Source organism: Parasteatoda tepidariorum, chromosome 11 (genome assembly GCF_982258835.1).
Source record: "Parasteatoda tepidariorum strain Cologne lab strain chromosome 11, Ptep-v5.0, whole genome shotgun sequence".
Taxonomy (NCBI): Eukaryota; Metazoa; Arthropoda; class Arachnida; order Araneae; family Theridiidae; genus Parasteatoda; species Parasteatoda tepidariorum.
In genome coordinates this window covers 11,844,795-11,872,230 of record NC_141765.1, presented here as the reverse complement: position 1 = coordinate 11,872,230, position 27,436 = coordinate 11,844,795, and the positions used below count along the sequence as shown (strand labels likewise).

Sequence of the window (27,436 nt, the reverse complement as noted above, 5' to 3'; positions counted from 1 at the left end):
CGCAGTACAAAGCTGAACTAATATTGAACCAATAATATTTATTAAATTTTTAAACACTTATCAAGTTATTTTGGAGCTAAGTCCAGACCTCAAAATTCAAATCGCAGGTGTTTAAGCGTATTGCAAATGCAATTTTTCAGGCGTTCTTCTTGAGATAAAAAATAAGATCAAATTAGTTTCGGTTTCTTCGAAAAAAATTTTTTTTCCCCAAAAACATTTTTCTGAAGCTCGAAAGATTGCTGCCAAACAATTTAAACATCTTCAGGGTCTGAAAAATTCCTGCATCTATTTTTCGCTGCAGAATATACGAAAACTACTCACGGGAAAAGAAATATAAAAACAGAATTCTAGTGCGTCTTACAACTTTAAAAAAAAATGGTGACGAAAAGGAAACAAACGTCGATCTTTTAATACATATTTGAATACCACTACATACCATTTTAAAAATTATATTTGTAGGATAATTCTTGTTTTCAGATCTCTAAACGATAAAGTGGTATTCAAAAATAAATTTCCTACAATTATTAACGTACTATTTCTACCACTATTATAAATTTGAAAGACCCGTGGTAATCCTATAAAAAAAGACCCGTAGACTTTTAAAGTTCGATGTGAAAAGATTTATGCACAAGTTGTACTAGGTAATTTATGCAATGGACGACATTACTTAATTTATTTGGGTTTATTAGTGTTCCTTTAAGAAGACAATACTCATGAATAGTTTGAAAAAGGAATCAAATGCTATGTCCACTGTATTAAAAACGTTTTGTGAGCTACATCTATTTTCGCACACCTCATATTTTAAGCTGCGTCCATTTTTTAGTGAATTATTGTAATTAGGTTATGATGAATTATTGTAATTAGGTTATGATGAATTATTGTAATTAGGTTGTGATGAATTATTGTAATTAGGTTATGATGAATTATTGTAATTAGGTTATGATGAATTATTGTAATTAGATTATGATGAATTATTGTAATTAGATAATGATGAATTATTGTAATTAGGTTATGATGAATTATTGTAATTAGGTTATGATGAATTATTGTAATTAGGTTATGATGAATTATTGTAATTAGGTTATGATGAATTATTGTAATTAGGTTAAATTAAAATTGTTTAAACGACTTTGTTTTCGGTAGAAAAGACAGATTCCTTTAAATTTTTCAAAGGAAAAAGGCCAGGACATAGCTTATTGCTAAAAGGTTTTAATTAAGCTGAAATCTAACCCAATTTAAAATTTTATTTAATTTTCAATTTTTAACTTCTTGATATGTTTATGCTCAATTATCGATTTTCAACTAGAATTACAAAAGCATATGGAAAGGCGATGATGGATAATCACCTTCTATTCTTTACTTTTTTTGTTGTACAGGTTAATTTTAAATAGGTTTTTTAAACTGTAGTCTTTGAACCTTGATGGCTCAGGGGATAGAGCGTTCGCCACCCAGTGAGGTGAACTGGGTTCGAATCCTAAACATGGCTGGTTATTACATATTCCGCTCTCGGTTCGCACGGACAACTGTGCTGACTTAAAATATCCCCAGAGGTAGACGGATTGTGGGTTAGAGTTCCTTTGCCGTCTGGCTAAGTGTGGGAGATTTTCGGGGTTTTCCTCTCCATGCAACGCAAATGCGGGTTAGTTCCATCAGAAAAGTCCTCCACAAAGGCAAATTTCTCCCTATACTTCATCTTGGAATTGTCTTGTCTCCTGGATTAGGTTCAGAATTACAAGGTTATGGAATTGAACATTGTTAGTCGTAAACTCAAAATTGGGTCTGCTGTTTAACGACGGTTATAAAATAAATTTAAAAACTGTAGATTTACAATTTCAGAAAACATACTGGGTCGTGTAGTGAACATTATCTGTGGGGGTCAAGCTTTATATAAAGAAAGATTTGTACTTAAAAAAAAACTTAATAAATTTTCCCCCGTAATTGTATATTATAAATTTTCAATCATTTATAATTCAATTAAAAAACGACTATTTAATTTAGTACCAATAAATATTTTAAGTAGCTATTTAATGCAGTGTACCTTTTAGATGAAAATTTTAACAAAACATAATAAAATTTTAAGCTATCCAAAAAGTTTTGTTAATATTTTATTTTTCTACTGAAAATTCAAAGCAATGAAATGGGATAATAAGATATACTGAATTTCTCTAGTAATTAATAAAAAAATAAGAAAGATAATTGAAAATCATAGTGAAATTTTTAATCTCTGTTATCATATTGAAAATAATTTTTAATTCAAGTATTTTTTTATAAATAAGTATACACATTCATTGGGCGTTTCAATAACTCTCTGCTAAAATTTACCTCCTGCATTAAACATTGAAATAGTAATTTTGTCCCTTCACTAAGTTGAAAACCTATTCTAATTTTTAAAATTTGTTTAGTTTTATTGTGCATGACTATCGGTGATCTTCCCGCCAATATTATTTGGTACACCCTTCTAAATTCAAATAAATAACTTTCATTTAAAAAAAAATACATATAAAATACACATTTTTCTTACAATTACAATTTTAGGTATTTATGAATACATTTATTTTTTATTATTGTAAGTAATATTTCGTTAAATAAAATTTTCAAAAGGCATAATAATTATTATCTTTCTGGGTAGTTTTGTTTTATAATTTTTTAATCTGTTTTTGAAAAAACTTGCCATCACTGATTAAAAACGTTAAGAAAAAGTGTTTCCGTATTTAAAATCCCTGTATTTAATTCCGTCTCCCTCCCTGAGGTAGATGAATGTTTCAGCGCAAAGTTTAGCACAATGTTAAAGCACAAAGTTTAGCTTTATGAAAATTGTAAAATTCAGACAACGGAAAACACTTAAACCTTTTTTTTTCAGTACCAAAAAAAAAAAAAATACTTGACAAGCAGAATAGCTTTTTTGATAAGCCCTTTAAATTTTATAATAGCTTGATTTAAAAAAGTTTTTTTAATTTCTGTGCTTACATTTAAGTCTATAATAGGTCAATTTTTTGAATTATATAAAAATTGTCTTGAGCGATTAGTTTCCCCAACAAATACGAAAGGAAATTATTAAGAATAGTGATCCAACCTAAGGGATAACAGAAATTATCCTTCTACAAACTATTCATTTCAAAAGAAAATTTCCTGTTTAAAGGTTTTCATTTACTTAAAAAAAATATTTATTACTTTCTCACATATTACTTTCTCATATATTACTTTCTCACATTAGTACGCTCTATAGCGCAACTAGAGAAGGGGAAAGAGATGAGAGTAGAATCTTAGTTTCTCTTAAAGGACTTTTTTCCACTCGACTTAACTAGACCGTCTAAGAGGTGGAGACGGAGGGAGGAAATCTTACTTTAATGTGCTTTAATCACATTAAATAAATGTAATTTTAATCACATTTAAATAATTTTAACATATTTACTGATATTGAGGCTTTACTTTATTCGGTTATATCATTCGAAATACATGAAATGTAATGTTCTCACCTAATTGATTGAAGTACATCTTGTATTTTCTCCAATTTAATGGATTTTTTTCAAGACCATAATAATGCAATCCCTTAATTCGTATTTTTGAGAAGTAATTCAGTATCTTGTTTCGCTATTTTTAGATTTTTAGTAGGTAATTTTGTTTTCGAGTAATTTACGACGAGACAATTTTTAGCAGCATTTCAGCTGTCATTAATTTAAACAAAAATAAAAAAGAAATTTTTACATAAATCTAAACATGGACAAATATACAGTATTGAATTACTCAAATATATTCCTAAAAAATACAAACTGCTTAATTTTACTGCTTTATATTTTTTTGAGAAAAAAACATAACACGATTCGTTTAGGCGAAATGGTGGATCATACAGCATTTTTCTTATATGAAGTGCTTTTCTTCGGTGCATGAAAGAGAGGATTTTCTGTCCGTCATATTCACAGTGTTTGAGAACTAATGCATCCAGATAGGGTATACTAGGCCTCGAAGGTGAAATAAATGTTATCCAGTTTATGAACACCTTCTATACTAAATTTTAAAATCCTCTCTGGTGCGCAAATCGTAACATCTTAAGTTTTCTCGGGTAGTTTCAGATTCTTGTGAAAAACAAGTTATTTAGTGAAAATATTAAAATTAGGTTTAAGCCATTGTCTTGGCAAGCTAAAAATTTCAGTTTTTGTTTTCCTGAGATGTCTGAAACTGTAAATTAGTGCATGTGAGATTTAAAGTTTTATTTAATTTTTAAATGACTTCTAGAACATTCTATTTTTTATCACTTTCTTTTCCATATTTAATTGCACGACAGTTCGTGTATTTCAACTGGAAATGCAAGTTAGACTGTACTGTTTATGTTGAGAGTACTTCTATAAAAATGTATTGCTGACTGGATTACTCTAAATTCTTTCTTTTCAACAGCATTTAAGTCATATTTTTCAAATACTAGAATTTTATACATTATTTTGATGCATTAATAGTTAAGCAATTGATATTGCAGCAATTTCGCTGTTTTAATATTTTTATGAACTCTGTGGTGAAGCCTTTATGAAGCCAGTTTGCTCCTTGAAGCTGGCTATATACATTTACCGAGTGGGCAAAGCTACTACACTGTAAAAGACGGTTACTGAAAATTGAGCGAAAATGCGTCAAGATAGCTCCAAAGCAAATATAGTCAAATTCTAATTCAAAATTGAAACAGCTTATGCTGATTTTTGAGCAGAAATCACAGTCTCTAAAGTGATGTGGAGGGAGAAGGGTGTGAGACAGATGTTCGTTGGCAGTCAACGGGATTCTAACTAAAGACCACACCGGATTTGCAGTAGGATGCTCTATCACCTTTACACCCTAGTTTAGGTAGAGTCAAAATGATTTATATAGTGGTCGCCGCGATGAAAAACGACATACATTTCATTCGCTTAAAAGTTTTTAAGATACAGCGAAATAAGCAAAAAGTGAAATTAAAATTACGCTTTTGGGACCCTATTTTCCAAATTACATCCCTTTGTACCATTGGAATTGGAAATTAGTATGTCATGATTCGTCAGTGTGGCAGCGATTTATAAAGCTTCTTAATTCTCCCGCGACTGTGGTCTATAACTACGGTGTGTAGAGCATCCTGCTACGAACCTGGAGGTTCCTAGTTTGAATCCTGCTGGTAGCTAATGACCATCTTTTTCACACATTTCTCGTTCTATATTACTTTGGAGACTATGCATTTTCCTCAAAAATGAGTAAATGCTGTCTCAACTTTGAATACACAAATTTCAAATGTCACTATATCTATTTTGATCCATTTAAAGGAATGATTTTTTACGGTGTAATCTCAAGAATGACAGAAAGAAAGTACGATTTTTTTAAGGCAGATATCACACATTTCCTTCATACTTAATATATAAGAGGACTCTCTTGCATTATTAAGGCTGCATTATACGCCTGGACATCAAGAACACATAAGGATAAAACTACCATAATTAACAATTATAATGCTATAGAAGCTCTTTATGGCATTATAACAAATAGCGTCCTCTTATATCTTTATAGTTGTAAGAGGGCACTAAAATGACTAGGTTAAAGGAGTTTTTTTATTCAGTCATTCAATTTTCCTGACATGCCAAAAGTGTCCTTCACAGATCTTTCTCTTAGTGGAGATTGGTGTGTTCTGTAATTTTTTTTTATGTCACATACACTTCAAGTAGTAGTCATCATTTATAAGGTTGTCAGAGTTCATTGATATCTCAAATGTTAAGTTCAGTGGCATTTTCTCATTTATTCTGACGTATATGAATTGCAGAATGTAATGTATAGTTCATACTCGAATATACAATACGGAAAAGAAACGGGGCATCTTAACTATTTTTGACCTATTGATGAATTTGAATTTATGATCTATTTTTCTACCATGACTAGGCTTTTCAGTGGGAAAAATAAAAAATTGTACTCTTTAAAAACTTATGATTTAATGATTAGATGGTCATATACTATGATGCAATCTTAATGGTCCGAGGGGCTAACCATGAATATTCTAATTAATTTGTGTGAGCGATACTTTAAGCTCTGAAATCAGAGTCAAAAACGTATTTTCTACAAATAAATTTAACTTATTTCAAGTTATTTTGATACTTAACCCTCAAAATATGAAGGGTAATAGAGTATTTCATTTTATAACCGGCATTGAACCCAATTTTAAGTTTACGACCAAATTTTGAGTTTACGACTATACCAATGCTCAAGTCCGTAGCCTTGTAATTTTGATCCCAATCCAGAAGACTAGGGAACTCTTGGATCTAGTATTGGGTAAATTCAAGTATATAAATGTATATTCAAGTAATTACAAAATTGAAATGTAAATTTAAACTACAACCGAATAAATGGTTTTTGGCCATGCACTAAAGTATCATGATAAAATTTTCACATTTTACCACATTTACAGAATTTTATCACATATTATAAAACATTTTTGTTGTAAATTTTACCAAAATCATCACTGAAATTCACCGTGTTTTTTGGTGTTCCTATAGAGCCAGAAACATGGTAAATTTTACCATATTCTGATAGTTTGGGCCATTCTCTTTTTCTCAGTGTTTTTACTGGTTTTCTAACATATTTTATATAATTTTGAAACTGTCAATGGTGATTGGTGGAATAGTACAGAGGTTTGTACTTAAACAGGTTCTTCTGGTTCAAATCCAGGCGATGACTGCTTGGTACTACTCTGATACATTAATACATAATGATATACCATAAATTTTTGTGGTAAACATTGGATTTACGGTGACGAGTGCAAATGTTGCCAAATTTTGCTTCACTTACTACCAAGCATATTGTAAAAAAGAAAAAAAACATTTAGATAAAAAAAATATATATTTTGGTGTCAATTTCCCCAAAATTATTACCAAAGGCTCCGGAAAAAATCACCGAAATTTTGAAGCTCCCATAGAGTCAGAAACACAGTAAATTCAACTATATTCTGGTAGTTTTGACCATACTTTTTTTTCTCAATGTATATTTTTTTAAACGCGCGATTTGAGTTACAACTATGTTCTTAAACGCGTATTTTTAGCAATGTGTATTTTCTTTAACGTGTATTTTGAGTTAAAGTTACAATAAAAAGCTCCCTAATGGGAATCAAAATTTCTTTTTTCTAATTCGAACAATTTTGGAAAATCAAAATTCACGTCGAAATAAGTTTTTAATATTTTCCATAGCTGATCAAGTGTGGATGCATTAATTTAAACTGGAGACATATTATACTGTGTTGTTTTCTATTTTAAAGAGCCAATGAGATCTAATTCTCAGACTAACATATAATTTTAAAAAAAAATACTAGATGGCCCTCTCCATAATTCACGCAACTTTTTTTTTCAAGCGTCGTCAAATAAAGCTTCTGCAACTTTCATTTTTTTCCTTTTTTTTAAAATTTTATATAAGGTAGCTTTGATCTCACTTTTTAAGAACGTGTTTTTTGATCAATGATTTATATGATACTAATTCAACCCATAAGGGGTTCATTTTCAGGTAGTGAAGAAGTATTAAGATTAGCGATCCCTATTCTTTCCCCTTCTTAAAATAAAATCAAATCAAATAGACAAAAATAGAATTTCTCCTCTTTTAGAGCGGTTTGTGCAAACAGAAAGACGCGGTTCTTTTGAGAGAGTATTCAACTATCATTTCTCTGCAATTTAGAATTGTTTTAAAGATGTACCTCTCTCAAATCAAAGAATAAAATATGTATATTCATAAAAAACACACGTCGACTTGGATTCTTGGTGTGTCGAAAGGGAAGATAGGTAGATAGGTACTTTATTTACGTCGCACTAGAGCTGCACAATGGGCTATTGGCGACGGTCTGGGAAACATCCCTGAGAATGATCCGAAGACAATCAATCGCAATTTTGATCCTCTGCATAAGGGATGACTCCCCTGCTTTAACAGCCCGACTACCAGCGCGCGAAGTCGAACACTTTACTGTACAACAGTTTAACGAGGACCGATACTGCGCACCCTCGGACCCTAAGCAGGCCGATCAAAGTGGTCACCCACCTGCTTACTGACTCCAACCAGTGATGCTTGACTTCGGTGTTCCATTGGGAACCGTGTCTTTACGATCAGTCCAAAGTGGGACCGAAAGGGAGGAGAAAATGGACATAACACAAAAAGTATGGTTAAGTAATATTTCTCACACTTTTAGTAGCATGCAGAAGAGAGGTGCCAAGGTGATCCGTCAACATCATTTCAAAAAAATTTAATTTTGACTTATTATTTTCAATCAGTGAAAAGAAAAGCAAAAATTTTTTTAAAATATACTTAATTAGAAATATAACTGAATAAGAAAAAAAATTGGTCATTTTATAATTAATGTCTGTCCGGGATAGCTTGGTTGGTAGGACGTTGAGCTCTTGTTCATGAAAACGTAAGTTTGAATCCAGCCTACTAAAAAAACCCCGTGTATTAAATTCTATTTTAATGAAAGATTTGGTAAAAAAACATAATTCACGTAAATAGAACCAAAATATTTGTATTTAAACCATTCATTCGGTAATTTTTCCGTTTATAAGAATACGGTATACCGGAAATTCTGGTTTTCAAAATTTCACATTCTTATCATTAAACATTCAGTAAAAATAACAAAACTGAAAATTAAATTATATCAAATGAATACTTTTTATGCCAAACTATAAGGTATCACGATAAAATTACCGAAATTTACCTAATTGCCTAATTTTATTAAACATTATAAGACCATATTTTACTGTTAATTTTACCAAAATCATTACCAAAGTGCTTAGATAAAAATTACCATGCCTATTGGTGTTACCATAGACTCAAAAACACCGTTTTTACCATATTCTGGTAGTTTTGATCATTCTTTTTTTCTCAGTGTATTTTCCCTAGTTATATGTAATTGTTCCAGAATCATATCTTCAGTTGATAGAACAAGAAAATATTCAAATAGATCAATGCGTCCTTTCTCAGAAGGATTAACAAATGTATTGCACTACAAAAATATCAGGTATAGCGAATTTTCCCTACAAAAAACGTATGCGTTTTATATGCATAAAACTGATTCTTTTTGACATATCCTGAAATTAGCTTTCAAATTATGACGTAGCTTTCCTTAGAGCCTATATTGATTAGAAACACGAGTTATCGATCAAATCATGTTCTGTGTTTGTCTGTTTTTTATTGTTCTTCAGTGACCTAAAAATAAGAAGGTTTTCGATAAATCACTCTAGGTTCCTCCTCCGGCAAATCACAAAAGAACATAATGAAGCCCATTGATGAAAGAAAGATGCACAAGTTTAGTAACCCCACGTAAACCATGAAAGAAATGAAAACCAGCGTCATTTTATCCATAAATCAAAATAATTGCATCCATTTGACTTTCATTAAGAATCACTGCAATTTACACCAAAAGATATCTTGTGTGTATCATTTCTGCTTTTAACTAGAAGTGAATTTATGTGGTAAAAAATGCCCAGAAAATGTCTTGATTCGATTTTAACGTTATTAATACGCGTCAATATTTAAAAGAACAATTTTAAATGAGTTTGCGAAGGATTAAATATTGAGGTAAGTAAGAGAGTTCGTCGAAATTGAAGCAACAAGATATTGTTTACTATTTGATCAACCCTGACCATATATTTATCGAATCTATTTTAAATTGAAATTTAAAATGTATGCATTAATTTCAAATATTTATTTTTAGTCAATCTACATGAAATTATTTGCCTCGAATAAATTGTTGGAAAGTAGTTAGTTTTTTCATGTATCAAGTTTCTGCAAGCATTTGGTAATGTTACCTTATGCATTTTTCCCCCGTAATGACCCCCCTAACTATATTTCTAAAATTCTTGCTAAAATTAAAACAAAAAGAGTATGCATATTAAGGATCTCAGATTTAGATTTAAGTAACAATGAAATGAAAAGTAGAATCAATGGGGAATAAGGAGGTATGAAAAAGATCAAAACCAGTTTGAATGCCTGATTAAAATTGATGGAGTTCTGAAAAATTGTTTTTTAATTTTTCTCCGATTTCTTCGGCAATCAAACATGTTTTTATGCTTTCTGAAAAAGTTTTCCTCAGAACTTTCATTAGATTTCGATTACGTTTTTCTTTCTCCATTAAATATCAATATGAGACCTTTAATAAGTTTATTAATTATACTTAATTTTTGTTACGAACTCCAAGAAATATTTATTAAAGGCATTGCAAAGCACTTTGCATGTTTCATACATGGCAAAGTTATAAGTCTTAAGCTATAGGGTGCAATATGAAATGTAGGAATTTTACATTTGTGAAAGAAGGAAATTATTTACAATGATATACAATATCAGACATAACATACGCAAATATACTAGACTAATTTTAATTGGCCTACATAAAGCTGAGGATAAGCCGGCTAAGTTAATTTTGCGGTAAAAAGGAAGAAAATCTGTCTCCGGTTAAACGAAATAATACATCAAAAACATTATGCAAACATCGAATTTTACGAAATAATAATTAGTGCAAATTGTTACACGCTGCAAAGAAAGAAATTGCCATGGTTATTCAGTTTCACACTCGGAATCAAAAATATGTGGCATTCAAAGACACTTTTTTTAAACAAATGCTTTTGTTATAAATAATTAATGTTAGACATTGAAGAATAATATTGCCCCCAAAAGAAAAAAATCCTCATCTTCGAAGAAGATTTGCAGGGAATAAGAAAAACAAATTTCGTCACCTACATCAATATTAAAGGTCACAATGAATTTCAATATTCACTGTACTTGATTCAGAGCTTTCAAATATCATAAAAAATGCGTATTTGTTTAGATTGATTTGGAAAAGCTACTGAAGAGGATTTAAAAAAAGTAGGAGTTGTAGGAAAACCTTTTAATTAATCGGGACAAATTAATTTGCAAAAAGTATATAATCTTTTTCCGGTGCCTTTTTTTTCATTATTTGATTATCACGATATGCTTCTTATTTTGTTTTCATAATTTCATAAAAAAAGTCGTACATTTGATATGATTTAAAGGGAAGTTATAAAATCCCATCTCCGCTTTCCGTTGCTTCCGCATGCATTCTGTTTACATCTACATGTAACGAAGAAAACAAATGGAAGGAAATATTGAAATAATAACAATTGCACTCGTCACAATTCAACAATAACAACTATTTCACAACTAATGTTTTATATATATATATAAGGGATCGAAAAAACTCAGAAATTTTACCCGTCCTCCTTTGAAACTAACTCGTCACTTCTAAGTAAATAAAAATATAATTTTCTCTTATTTATTACAAACATTTATATAAATTGCACAATGAATTAGTAGTTACTAGGATTACAAATACTAGGAATGCATTATACAGTAATAAAAGAAATACTAGGTTACTAATAGTAAAACCTAGCATTTCTATTATGAAATAATTTATTTCCTTGATGAAATAATTTAAATAACAAAGGTTAAGTTATCTGTCAACTATCATGTCAATTTATCTGATGGTACTGCGTTTTTTAAATGAATCAAATATGACGTTTGCCAGTTCCACAATCAAGCCAATGATTTACAGAGGTTTCTGCACAGAAATCAGAAAGAGGTTTTCCATTTAGGCAGTTGTTCATAATTGCGTTTAACGCTTCTTGTTTAAGGCCAGTTAGTAATGTGTTTTTTTGTAAGTTCATTACTGAAAAGCCTCTTTCAATCGCTGCAGTACTCCCAGGCAGAGGAAACATCAATTCCACCATGCGCAGTATGTTGCTGTATTTCGAGATTAGAGGGTCATTTTAGAAGTGAGGCGCTAGACTCTTGTAAGATAGCAAAAATTGAAGATGTATCACGAGCATTAACGGGAAAAATGGCAGTCCCTTCGAGCCCTGATATATATATATATATATATATATATATATATATATATATATATATATATATATATATATATATATATATATATATATATATATATATATATATATATATATATATATATATATATATATATATATATATATATATATATATATATATTATATATATATATATATATATATGTGTGTGTGTGTGAGAGAGAGTCGGGTAGCCCCGCCCACAGTCAATTTCATATGTATAGAATATTTTTTCAAGTCAATGGGCCATCGGACATTAATTGTTGTATTAAAAAAAGATTGTTTTCAAAGTTTCAAGTATTTATGCAGCTGGTAACATGGTAAACAATAGTTTTGAAAATATGTTGAATACAGTAGTCATGAAATTAAGAAAAATTGGTTGAATGTTTCGATTAAATTTCATTTTAATACTAAAAAAATAATTTTTTCTATACATACAGCATTAAAGTATGTAGTCTTAAGTTTAATTTGGACAAAGAGAGAAGTTTATATGTGAAAAATTGTTCGAGTAATTGCAAATTTACAAAAAAGTTGGATTTCTTGTAGCCCCGCTCACATGAATGTCGAGTATCACCGCCCAATTATATTTCTTCGATAAATGTACGGTTGCAAAGATCATTATTTTATTGCTCCAAATTTGAATGTTATATGCATTTTTAACAACAAATATATGTTTTAATATTATATGAAACATAAATTTATATATTCAAAAATGAAAAATTAAATATTTTTAAAATGTAATTGATGTATCCAAATTAAATTTAATATCAAGAAATCATAAATATTATGATAAGCTATTTGCTTACTTATTTATTTTCACTTATTTGTGAACGAATCAATCTACGGAAGCATTTGAATGCAATCAAAGTACAAAGTGAATTTGTAATTTTATAAGAGGTATTTTATATTAAGTTTATAAGAAGAGATCAACCACACATTATATTGAAAAACAACTATTGTTATTAGTTATTGTTACTTAAATTAAATTATTTTCGTTAAATATTTAATATAAATATATATTAATATTATAATATATTGATATACATTAATAATGGTAAAAAGTATGACATTTGTTGTTATTAAATGATAGAATTCACTAAAAGTATATAAATATGTAATAAATAAAATAATTTTGTGATAAAAACGATAAATGTGGTTTATCTATTGTCAATACATTGGTCATTCTCATTTACACCTGAAAAAATAGCCAAAAAACACAATTTTTGAAACTGGGTGGGGCTACCCGACACATTTTGAAAAGAGCTGAAGAACATGTTTTTTTAAATTTCTATTTTTTTAAGTTTAACTATTCTTTTTTTGGTTTATTCTTTTTGCATTATTTAATTAGATGATAAAACAATAGAAACATACAAAAATGTTGATTATTACTCAGTATTATACAGAAATATAAGCAGTACTCATATATATATATATATATATATATATAAGGGTTGCCGAACATCTTATTAGAAACCTCATTGCCAGATTTTTTGTTTCCTCAAGAAGTTGTTAAGCGTAGTTATGTGCAAAAATGCATTTGAATGTGATACATTAAATTTTTTCATCATTATGTTTATTCATTTTTTGAGTGGTTTTTAGTAATGCTTATCACAATGGTTTTATACTAATTTATGTTTAGTGTTTGTCATGATATTTTAGCAGCATATCTTGTATGATATGGTTGATATAAATGTTACATCTGCAATTTGCGGATAAAATACCACACATTGAAATTTTTAAATTTTAAGTAGAAAATTGCAACTTTTCGTAGAAAAACGCTTTTCTACGAAACTATATTTCGGTCCACTCCTTTAGACTGTAAGTTGTATGCATTGGAGGCATATTTTAAAGTTTAGGGCATTTTTCCCATAACTGGAAATGATGCATTTAACACTATGCTAGTGAAAGCTTATTATTAATTTTAAAACATACATGATATCAAATAAACAAAATGGAAGTTACTAAAATGCTTTGATAAACAATTTTATCTATGACTTACTCTTGCGGAAAAGTAAAAATGTATGACGTTTTTTTCTAAATTTAATCGAAATAAACACATTTCAAGAGGATATTTAAGCGTTTCATGCATAATGCTGATTTACGAGGAATATTTGAGTTGGAAGATGGCTATTTACTCGGTGAATTACAGTGTTTAAATAGTGATATGCAAACCTGAACTAATCAAAGGAGACAGAGCTCGCTTCAGACTAAGGTGTCAAAGGTTCAAATACCAGCAGAGGTATGTTTATCGCTACGGCCCGCAATGACCACAGTATTGTAGCAAATATTCACATCAGGCTTATTATGAGCGGTTTTAGTGAGTAATTTGTAACGCAATACAGAATACAGAACAAAGTAATACATCTTTTTGACGTAATTACAGTATAGGTTTCCTTGATTGGTTACTAAGATGCATCCTGAAGTTTTCCTGCCTTATGAATTGTATTCAAAATTTCTAAGAATTAAGCAGAAATGTCCATTTGTTTTGAAATTTTTACTACCGGATATAAAACAAATATCTAAACAACAAACGAGATTGAAACAGTACTGTTTTTCAGTTCATATGTTTAAATTACTGTATGACTTGTCATATTTATGAGCAGTAAGTACATATTTTAAATAATAAACGCTGCAAACAGAAACCAAAAGTAAACTTTTTTTTTGTCTTAAAAGCTGTTTTATGTGTTAGATTCAGTAATTCAAAATTTATTTATAAAAACCTTTTCAGCGTCAGTTATGGCATACTTTTTTATATCTAAGTGAAAATAAAGTTTTCCTTCCAGCATTTATTTTAACGCGAAACCTATTTGTGATAAAAAGCTAAGTAGAACGTTTTTTCTTATAAATATTCTACGGTAAAAAGACAGTCAGGAAATACATTGTTACTAGTAAAGATGATGTCTGAGTATTTTTTTTCCAGAAAAAAAAGGCTTAGAAGTGATTTATGAGGCTCAAGTCATCGACTTTCCGGTTTGAAGAGTGATAACACTGGCAGATCATTCACCTTCGATGATGAACCTGGGAAGATCCCTTGAGTAATGGAGTATCTTATCTTTACCTAAATGAGATAAATTTTGAAATTTTGTAAAAGAATTATATATTTTTGAGTATAAGTTAAGCTGAAAGATCATTATTGTAATTTTTGTTGTTGTAAATAAGTAAGATGCCTACAGAGTTTCGTAGTAGAGCTACATTTAATGTACATAAAATGTTTGATAAATTAATTTTGGTTCATATATATCTAAGCAAATCTGCGGAATAAATTAAAAAAGGCAGTTTTAAGTAATACGAACCAATTTCAGAAAAGAAAGGTTGAATTCCTTTTTTAACTTTTAAACACGCCTGTGCAAAGTACATTAAAGAAAAATAAACAAGTAATACACTGAGAAAAGAAAGTATGGTCAAAACTACCAGAATATGGTAAAATGTACCATCGTTTTGGCTAGGTGGGAACACCAAAAAGCTCGGTAATTTTTACCGAAGAGCTTTGGTTATGATTTTGGTAAAGTTAACAATAAAATATGGTTTCATAATATGTGATAAATTTGGTAAATATGGTAAAATTTGTTAATTTCATCATGATACCTTAAATGACGCAAACATTAATTATTCTGTTGAGTTTTATTTAAATTTTTTAATTTTTACTAAAACTATAACTTTGAAAACCAGAATTTACAATAAATCGTTACCATATGAATGGAAAAATAACCAAATAAATGATTTAAAATTTTTTTTTTTATTTCTCAGACTTATACCATTTTTATTGCAAATGTTAATACCTTACAGTACGGTAGTTTTATAAGATTCTTTCCTCCGTATAGGGTTTTTACGTACTTTGAGAAATAATTTCAATGGTTTGAGGGATATGCTACCTTAAATATGCAAATTAATTTATTACAAAACCATACACAAAAACGTGTTTTTTTACCCTCATAATATGGAGGGTGGGTGCAATCTAGGAAATGTTCCAGTATGTATCTCAAAGAACAGAAACCAAAATATATAAATGTCAATGAAATTCAATTGCTTCATAAGTTAAGTTTGAAAAAATTGGCCTATTTCATCTAACATGTCGAATTCTTTCAATTTTAATTATAGAGCGAATAAAGTTTCCATTGTCAAGTATATGGTCACAGTTGTTTGCAGCCAGAAGAACGGCTGAAATATGGATTACAAAACATATCGAAAGGTCTTTTTAAATTTTTTTGAACAAAATATGGGGAATTTTAAAACTATGTATAACAAAGTTTATTAACTAACTTTTTATTGCTTTTATAAAATTGAAAGAAATGAGTTACAGAAAATGAATACTGCATACATATATTCACGTAAAAACTGTTCAAAAATCTAAAGCAATATGCACTTAATAATTTTTTTTACAAATAGAAAATCATTGACACTATTTTTTAAATCGCATATAATAAATTATTATTGGCATGAATCTTGAAATCCATTGAAAAAAAAACAAAAATAAAATGAATAAATAAACCCTGCCTGAAAATGTTTTTTCTTGTTGAAAAAAACAAACAATTCGTGAAATGTCGAACACAATACAAAATGTTAATAAGTGGTTGAGTAAATACAAACTTTATTAGTAAATAATATTTTTTCCATGATTAAATGAAATTATTTATTTGAATTAGATTATTTTGTATCTTGTTTTTTTATCAATGTTACATTTATTATTTAAATCAAATTTTTCAAGGCACATATTTCAAAACCTTTAGCTCTTGCTACTTACTTTCTATAATTTTTCTCCTCTCTAAAGCCATATTGCATTTTCATTTGTTTACAACTTCTCTAATTGCACAACTAATGACTAATGGATGTATTTTTACGTATCTCTCATGCCTAATTAACTTACGAAGCAACATAGAAAGAAAAAGGGATTTAAAAGAATACTCAAGAAAAAAAATTAAGATAATCTAGCATATTTAGAAAAAAATCCCAGAGGAAATAGAAAGAAAAAAAATGTAAATGAAATTCAACTCACAACGTGGAAGGATTAAAAAACAATTTATCTTTGTAAAAGATTACTAAATGATTTTTGTTTTTTTCTGAATCAATATTTTGATGAGTTTCAATAATAAATTATATTACAACCAACATAACATATTTATACAACATAATTTGCTTCCTTTAAATGGATGAGCTAAAATCAGCTAAACCATGGGGAAAGATATAGAGAAATAAGCAAAAATGAAATTAATTTTAAAGGATTCAAATTTGATGCAGCTTTCTATATCTCCATGTCTGAGATTACCATCTCTAACAATTAAGATTGAGTCCTAGAATGTGAAGATCAGATCATAAGATCGAAATTTATTTAAACTGGTCAGTTTTTTATTTATTTATTGTACATTAGACAATTGACCAAATAAATGGTTTTTATGCCATACTCTAATGTATTATGATAAAATTACAATATTACCTCATTTGCTAAATCTTATCCTATATTATAAAACCATATTTTATTGTTAATTTTATCAAAATCATTACTAAAGCTCTTCGTTTAAAAAAACCGAGCTTTTTGGTGTTCTCAAGGAACGATAAAATATCAAATTTCACAATGTTCCTGTAGTTTCTACCATTCTTTTTTCTAAGTGTACTTTCCTCTGTTATATGTCATTTCTTCACAATCATCTTTTCAGTTGATTTAACAAGCAAATAGCTAACTAGATCAACACTTCATTTCTCGGAATAATTCGCCAATTAAATGTACACTGAAAAGAACAGTTATAGAGAACTTATCTTACTCGAAACTTATTTGTTTCATAAGCATAAAAGTCTTTGACATATCCTGAAATTAGCTTCCAAATGACGACGTAGCTTTCCATGGAGCATATATTGATTAGAAACACGGGTAATCGATCAAATAATGCTCTGTGTTTGTCTGTTTTTTATTGTTCTTTAGTGGCCTAAAAATAAGTAGGTTTTTGATAAATCACTCTAGGTTCCTCCTTCGGCAAATCACAAAAGAACATAATGAAGTTCATTGATGAAAGAAAGATGCACAAGTTTAGTAACCTCACGTAGCCTATGAAAGAAATGAAAACCAGCCTCATTTTATCCGTAAACCAAAATAATTGCATCCATTTGACTTTCATTAAGAGTCACCGCAATTTCCACCAAAAGAATTCTCATGGGATTTTTTTCTGCTTCTAACTAAAAGTGAATTCATGTGGCAAAAAACTCCCAGAAAATGACTTGATTCGATTCTAACGTTATTAATACGCTTCAATATTTAAAGGAGCAATTTTAAATGAGTTTGAGGAGGAAAAAGTATTGGGGTAAATAAGAGAGTTCGTTGAAATTAACGCAACAAGATATTTTTTATTATTTGATTAACCCTGCTCATATATTTACCGAACCCATTTTAAATTGAAATTTAAAATGTAAGCATTAATTTCAAGCATTTTTTTGAGTCAATCTATATGAAATGAGCTATTATTTGTCCCAGATAAATTGCAGGAAAGTAATTACTTTTTCTTATGCATCAAGTTTTTGCACTAACCACATTAATATTTCTGAAATTTCTTTTTAAAATTAAAGCAAATAGAGTATTACATTAAGGATCTCAGATTTATATTTACGCAAGGATGAAGCAAAAAAAAAAAAGAATCACTAGTTAGTAGGGTGGCAAAAAATATCGAAACCAGTTTGAATGCCTGATTAAAATTGGAGGAGTTTGGAATAATTGTTTTGTAATTATATTTTGCTTTCTTCGGCAATCAAACATGCTTTCATACTTTCAAAATCACATTCTGCAGAAGCTTCTTTAGATTTTGATTATGTTTTTTTCTCCTTAAACATCAATATGAGAAGTTTATTAATATATTAATTATACTTAATTTTTGTTAAGAAATCTAAAAGTATATATTAAAGGTGGTCCTTACGAAACACCCTGCATATTTCCTTACATGGCAAAGTTATATGCCTTTAGATTTTGGGTGCAATATAAAATGTAGGAATTTTCTATTTATGAAAGAAGGAAAATATTTAAAATGATATCCACTATCAGACATAACGCATACAAATACACTAGACTAATTTTAATTGGCCCATATGAAGCTGAGAATAAGGCGGTTAAGTGAATTTGCTGTAAAAAGGGAGAAGTCTGTCTCCGGTTAAATGAAATAAAACACGAAAAGCATTATGCAAACAATGCATCATACGAAATAATAATTAGTGCGAATCATTATACGCTGTTGATAACGCAAAGAAAGAAATTGCCATGGTTGTTCAGTTTTACACACTGTGGCAAAAACATGCGGTATCAAAAACATTTTTTTAAACAAATACTTTAGTTATAAATACTTAATGGTAGACATAAAAGAATAATATTGCCCCTAAGGAAAATCCTTATCTTCAAAGAAGATTTTCAGGGAATAAGAAAAACAAATTTCTTCACCTGCATCGATGGTAAAAGTCACAATAAATTTTAATATTTACTGTATTAGATTTAGAGCTCTCAAATATCGTAAGAAAGTGTATTTGTTTAGATCAATTCGGAAAAGCTATAGAGGATCATTTAGAAAAAATAAGAGTTGTAGAATAACTCCTTTTTTATCGAGACAAAATATTCATCATTAGTCTTTAATACCAAGCAGCTTTAAAAAATGTAATAAAGAAAGATTTATGAAAAAATAAATAAATATAGATGAAAATCTGATAGTTTTCTGTCATAATAAACCCTCACTGTAGCCGAAGGAGGTGATGGACTTAACCTTGTGTAAAAAGAAGGTATTTTTTCAAAAAATAAAAAATAAAATAAAAGTAAAGAATAAAAAAAGAAACCTTTGATAGTTGTAATGACCTTTCAATAAGAATCTTTAACGAATCTTTTTATCTTTCCTAATTCGTTATTCTGAACGTAACTTTTTCTTATAATAAGTAATTCACGTCCTGTTTTAAAAATAGATAAAAATATGCAGACGTTACGAGTTTAATAAAGTTTCTCTTAAGGAAGCGTGAGATACTGCAAATTCCTACAATCTAATTTGAGGACCTATAACAATTAATGTTTCTTTTTATCATCTGACTCAAGAGATTACGGGGAAAACTTGCGAGACTTTTTCCCAGTACAAAAAATAAAGCACATAAATTTTAGCAGTGTAAATTCATTGCTTATTCAATGTTTTAACATATCTAAATGAAAAGCTTTAAGCATTTACTTACAACTATTTCCATTCTAATCTAATCATCTTCCATTCTAATCATATCGACGTCTTAGGAGTACTTAAAAAATTTAGTATATATCTATATGTAATCATCTCTGTTTGACATTTTTGAATTATTGCTTTGAGAATTTTGACTTGCAAAGGTTAGTTGGTTGGCGGGTTTTCGAACATCTTATTAGAAACTCCACACTTTATTACGTTGTTTCCTCAGATTTTTGTTTCCTCAGGAAGTTGTCAAGCGTAGTTATGAGTGAAAATGCATTGAATGTGATACAATAAGTTTTTCCATCATTATTTTTGTACATTTTCTTTTAAATGGTTTTTTAGTAATACTTATCGCAAAGTTTTTATACAAATTTATGTTTAGTATGTGTCATGATATTTTGGCAGTATATCTTGCATAATATGGTTGATATAAATGGTGCATATACGATTTGAGGATAAAAATGCCACACTTTGAAATTTTTAAATTTTATCTAGAAAATTGCAATTTTTGGTAGAAAAATGCTTTTCTACGAAACTCTATTCCGTTCCACTCCTTTAGACTCTGAGATAAATGCATAGGTGGCATGTTTTAAAGTTTAGGCCATTTTTCCCATAACTGGAAGTGATGCGATTAACACTATGTCAATGAAAGATTGTTATTAATTTTAAAATATACTATCAAATAATTTAAAATATAATATCAAATAAACGCATTGGAAGCAACCTATTGCTTTAATAGACAAATCTAGTACTCTTGCGGAAAATAGAACTGTATACAATTTTTTCCCCAGACCGAAACGAAATAAACACACTTCAAGAGGACATTTAATCATTTTATACTTAATGAATAGCTGAGTTGGAAGAAGTCTATTTGCTTGGTGAATGACAGTGTTTTAACAGTGATATACAAACCAGAATTGCTGAAGGAAGATAGCTTCAGACTAGGGTGACAAAGGTTTAAATACCGGCAGAGGTGGATTGTTTGAATCTGTCTATCGCTACGACCCACACTCACCATAGTGTAGTATCAAATGTTGACAACAGGCTTATCGTGAGCTTATCCTGAACAGGCTTATCATGTCATGAAATATACTAATAATGAATTTTTTCATTGTTTGTTTTAGAAATTTTCTTATTTTAAGTGGTTTTTTGTAAATCTTATCACAAAGTTTTTATGCTAATTTATGCCCAGTGTATGTCATGATATTTTGTCTCTATAACTTATATAATATGGTTTATATTAATGATATATCATCAATTTGCGGATAAGAGATCCGCTCTTTAAAATTTTCAAATTTTAACTATAAAATAGCTTTTTTTCGTAGAGAAACGCCTTTTGACGAAACTTTATTCCATTAGACTCAAGGATCTATGCATAGATGGCATATTTTAAAGTTTAGGCCATTTATCCCAAAACTGGAAATCATGCAATTAATACTATGTTAGTAAAATTTTTAGTTTTAAGTATTTTTAATTTTAAAACATACATTATATCAAATAAACACATAGGCTTAATCCTTGGTGATTAAAGTGTTAACATATTGCTTTGATAGACAAGTTTAAGTTTGAGTTACTTTAGAGAAAAAAAATCAAAATTTAGGTATTGTTTTGCTGATTGAAGCGAAAAAAAAAAGACATTTCAAGTGGACATTCAGACGCTTTGTGCACAATGCTGATATTACAAGGAATATGAGTTGGAAGATGTTTACTTACTCGGTAGATTACAGTGCTTAAACTGTGATATAACAACCAATTGTGGGTTGGTTGTCATGGGGAGTTAGAGTGGTTTTAGGTTTATCATAGGGAGTTTTAGTGGTTTTATTCTCTTTATAACGTGACTACAGAATAGCTTCCCTGGATAAAGAAGTTGAATTTGCTCTTGTCATGTATCCTATGGTTTCTCAGCCTTATGTAGAGAATTCAAAATTCCAAAGGGAGCGAGTTAAACCTAAAAATCCCTTATATGGGTCGGATTTTCGAATTTCTACTACCGGAGATGATATGCTTAATTTAAAAAAGACTTGTCATATTTATGAGCAATGAAAAAGTTTCATTTAAGATACCAACCCACACACATTTTAAGTAATATAAGCAGTAAACAGAAACCAAAGGTACAAATTTATTTCTTTTAGTCTTAACAGTTTTATGTGTTAGATTCGGTAATTCAAAATATATTTATAAAAGCATTTTCTGCGTCAGTTATGGCATACTTTTGATATCTAAATGAAAAAAAGAAGTTTACAACGTTTTCCTTCCAGCATTTATTTTGAACTCGGAACCCATTTGTGATAAAAAGCTAAGTAGAACGTTTTTTCTTATAAATATTCTAAGGTAAAAAAACAAGCAGGAAAGACACTGTTACTAGTAAAGATGATGTCTAAGTATTTTTTTTTCCAGAAAAAAAGAAGCTTAGAAGTGATTTATGAGGCTCAAGTCATCGACTTTCCGGTTTGAAGAGTGATAAAACTAGCTAATCATTCACCTCCGTTTATTAACCTGGGAAGGTCCCTAGAGTAACGGAGTATCTTATCTTTACCTAAATAAGATTCGTTTTGAAATTTTGCAAAAGAATTACATATTTTTGAATATAATTTATGTGGAAAAATCATTATCATCATTCGTTTTTTGTAAATAAGTAAGATGTTTAAATGTAGTAGAACTACATTTAATGATTAATGATGAAAATGTTTGATACATTAATCTTGGTTCATAAAGATCTAAGTAAATATAAGTAAATATAAATTTTAAAAAATGCTGTTTTGCGTAATAGGAACAAAATTAATAAGGATTGAAATGCTATTTTAATTGCTGTACACGCATGCGCAGTGTGCACTAAATCAAAATTATGAAATAATTAGATTTTGACATACTGAGAGAAACAATTTCAATAGTTTATGGAAGGAATATACTACTTTAGGAATGAAAATTAATTTGTTATGAAATCTGACACAAAAACGTTTTTTGAGTCTTTTTTTCGACTCTCAAAATATACATTATAAAAAACTACGGTATTAAGTATTAGCATTTTGATTGCATCTTTCGTAAAGTCCATTTTACCTCAAAATATTATACTGTAATTTTCAGAGTAATATTTATTTAATTGGAAAGAATCAGTAATCTTTTGGTAAATTTGGTAAATTACTGTAAAATTACGGTATAACAGCTTTTTTGTTCCTTAATATGTTCCTGGTAAAAATGGATTTTACGGTACAAAGTACTGACGCTATGAAATCTGGGATTTTTTTACTGTGTAGAGGGTAGCAACGATCTAGAAAGTGTTGTCTCAATTGAATCCCAAGAAACTTAAACATAAAGAGATATACTTATGAATGAAATTCATTTGCTTCATAATTTAAGTGGGAAAAATTAACCACATTTTGGACGTATACAAGGAGCTCATTCTTAAGACAACAACACCTGAATGATTCAAGTGTTGGTGTCGTCTTGTTTTGAGTGCTCAAAACATGCCAAATTCTTTCAAGTTAAATTATATAGCGACTAAAATTTCCCTTGATAAGTACATGTTCCAATTGTTTAGCTAAAAGAACGGTCGAAATATGAATTAAAAAAGCTATAAATTTTTTTTTTAAAGCGAAATATGGGGAATGATGAAACTTTGATAGGCATTACAAAGATTATTAACTATTTTTTTTTCTTATAAAATTTAAAAAAAGTGTTATTGAAAATTAAAATAAATATATTTTCATATTAAAGATAATCATAATTCTATAAAATAATGTCTAAAGAATTTTTTTTACTAAAAGAAGAACATATTAATGACATTATATATTATAAATTATATTTGAAATCAATTGAAAATAACGAATAAATGAATAAATAAGCCCTAACTGAAGATGTTTTTTTTTTTTTCTAATTGAAGAAAAATTAATAGTTCTGAAATGTTGAACAAAATGCAAAATGTTAATGCTTGGAAAAATACAAATATTTCTTGCAAATAATATTTTTTTGCATTGGTTAAAATTATTTCTATGAATTAGATTATTTCGCATCTTTTTTATCAATATTAAATAAATTTCTTAATGAGATTTTTCAAGGCACGTGCTTCGAAATTTTTAGTTCTTGCTACTTAGTTTCTGTAATTGTTTTCCTTTCTGAAACCATTTTTTAGTTGTTTACAATAACACTAATTGTTCAACTAATGACTGATGAATGTATTTTTAGGTATTTCTCATGCCTAATTAATTTATGAAGCAACATAAAAGGAAAATACAACTTAAAAGATTACTCCAGAAAAAATTTAAAATAGAATAATCCAGCATATTTGTAAAAAAACCCTAGAGGAAATAGAAAGGCAAAAAAGTGCAAATCAAATTCAACTCACAATTTGGAATGATAAAAAAACAATTTATATTTGCGAAAGTTTGCAAAAAGTTTTCTTCTTTTGTGTGAATCAATATTTTGATGAGTTTCGATAATAAATTAAATTACAACGCAGCATAACATCCTTACACAACATAGTTTTTTCTTTTAAAGATGAGCTACAATTAGATAAGTCAAGGTGAATTAGGTAGATATTGCAATCTATGCAAAAAGTGAAATTAACATTACATCCTAACTTTAGACTGCTGGGATCATATTTAGCACAATGCGGCTACTTCCTGTATTTTGAAGGTCAGAAATCATAATCCGTAGAAAAAAAAGGGCAAGTTTGTCCAAAAACAGTACGTTTTTGTCTAATTTCGTAACTTAAAATATCGTCTGCACTACTTAATTTGCATAATTGAGATATCCCTCTCAAACAATTAAGATTGAGTCCTAGAGCGTGAAGATCCGATCATTAAATCAAAAGCTATTCAAAGTGGTCGTTTTTTGGCGTATTGTACATTAGACATTTGAAAATGCTAAATGGGTTATCTTTATTCAAATCGGAGAATTTTTAGTCTTTTTGAGTGTATCGATCAGGAAATTATAAGTCCAGGGAAAAAAAAAAGGTTCATAGTGATCACACTTACCTGGTATTACGCCATCAGATTTACATTTATTCCGACGGTTGAAACATTTCTACGAGGTGAAAAATTGAAAATTTAGAAAGTCTGAAATGTTGAATCCATATATTTTGCACAAAAACCGATTGATTTTCATCTATTCGGATAAAATTATTTATTCAGAGAAAGTACGTTTGTGTGTCTGATTTCGTAACTTCAAGTATCGTCTGCACCACTTAATTAGCATATTTGAGGGTCGCTGCTTTTCGATATTTGTTTATCAGTGTAATTAATTAAAGAGTTTCTAGCTGTATCGTGATATACCACACATTTTTCAAAGGCTATATATTAAAACCAAACTGTTTCTGAGTATTGTTCCCAGATGGATACTTCACAATTCTCTTCATTTGCCTCCATATAAAAGCCTTTATAATGGATAATTTCTATTTTAAATAATTGTAAAATATTTAGTTCGAAATGATCAAAAGAGATTATAGGGTTCTGAGTGGAATAAGCCTACATTATTTTTAAATGTAACTCTAGGTTAGATTATCGGTATAAAAATAAGGAAAAGTTTTTCGATCAGCAGAGTTTAAAAATAAGCTAACATTATATTTTCTCTGGTAACTTTGTTGGCAAAAACTCATTAATTCAACATAAATTTTGTTTTAAGAAAAATTGCTTGACATTGTTTACGTTAAAAATATGGCCTATAATATCTATGACTTAAGGGCATTATTTTTAAGATTTATAATGGTTTTGGAGAAGTAATTCTATAAAACCGATATATGTATAAAAATAAAGTTTTTGCTTAGATCGATCATATTTCTTACAAACTTGACTTTTTGTATAAGAATATATTTCTTTTATGCTTTTTTCAAAAACTTTTTCCAATACTGAAACTCAAAAATAAACTATATCCTAATACCTATTTTTATCTACGTAATTATCTTGATTTTTTATAACATCCTCATAAAAGATCACAATAAAAATTAGCAGGGACTTCATTTACTTTTCCTTTCATTACAAATTATATTCGGTGTTTTATTTATAGATTATTTTCCTTACGAATTAATATTTTTATAAAATTTACTCCCAAGCATTTATAAAACATTTATAAAACAATTATAATATATATATTTATAAAATATATATATTTATATATTTATAAAACATATATTTATATATATATTTATAAAACAATTTTAACTATACTCTAATACCTATTTTTATCTAAGTAATTATTTTGATTTTTTATAACATCTCTATAAAAAATCACAAAAAATATTAGCAGGGTTTTTATTTACTTTTTCTTTCATAAAAAATTATATTCTTGCTTTATTTACATATAATTTTCCTTATGAATTACAATGCTTATAAAGTTTACTTTCAAGCGTATAAATTAATTTTGCTCTTATTTATACAACTTATTTATAAAATAATTTAAATTATACGTAGTACATATTTTTATCTGAATAATTATTTTGATTTTTTATAACATCCCAATAAAAGATCACAACAGGGCTTTAAACTACTTTTTCTTTCATAACAAATTATATTCCTGTTTTATTTACATATAATTTTCCTTATGAATTACTATTCTTGCAAAAGTTACTCTCAAGCGTATAAATTAATTTTTGTGCTAATTTATGAAATTAATTTATAAAATAATTTAAACTATATCATAATACCTTTTTTTATCTACTTAATTATTTTGATTTTCTATAACATCCCATTAAAAGATCACAACAGGGCTTTAATCTAATTTTCCTTTCATAACAAATTATATTTGTATTATTTACGTATGATTTTCCTTATGAATTACTATTTTTATAAAATTTACTCTCAAGCGTATAAATTAAACTTTGCGTCTATTTATAGAACAATTTATTTCTCTATTAAGTATTCGAGTACTACTTTTGTCTTGAAAAACTCATTATTGGGGAGAAATAATGGAATGTTGCCAGCTGCTCTTTTAATTTTGTGTTTACCAAAAAGGAAAACAAAAACTATATGTACTGATGAATCGACCATTAAGAAAGAAAAAAGGAAGTTATGGGATAGAAAGGAATATGGAATACTTAAAAAATTAATGCATTTAGAAATGTATCTTATTTTGTAGAAGAAAATTCATAAACTCATTATATCAACTACGTATTAAATGTGCCACAAATCTTAAACTAATTTCGAAAAGCTAGGACAAAAAGAAATCCCTATTTAAAGAAAATTTTGCAGTTTGAAGCGGGATCGTATTGATTTATTCTGCATCATTTCAGGGTCAAACTGCGTAATAAATATAGGAGATAAGTTCTTTCATTAATTGGATTTTTAAAATTATTATGAATCTTACTATTAAGAGATCTTGAATCTATTTCTGTACCAATGAATATGCTACTGTCAATATATGAAACGACGGCATCATATAGAACTGTGCTATCCAGCATTTTGATCGCCGTGGACCGGCCAACGTTTAATAATT

The 27,436-nt window shown here is 28.6% G+C and overlaps 1 protein-coding gene across 1 annotated transcript in view; it reads right to left on the bottom strand.

Annotated features, from left to right (window-relative positions):
* LOC122269444 (A-type potassium channel modulatory protein KCNIP1-like) overlaps positions 1 to 27,436 on the bottom strand; it is a 365,764-nt gene that overhangs the window by 17,418 nt on the left and 320,910 nt on the right. The window lies entirely within an intron of this gene.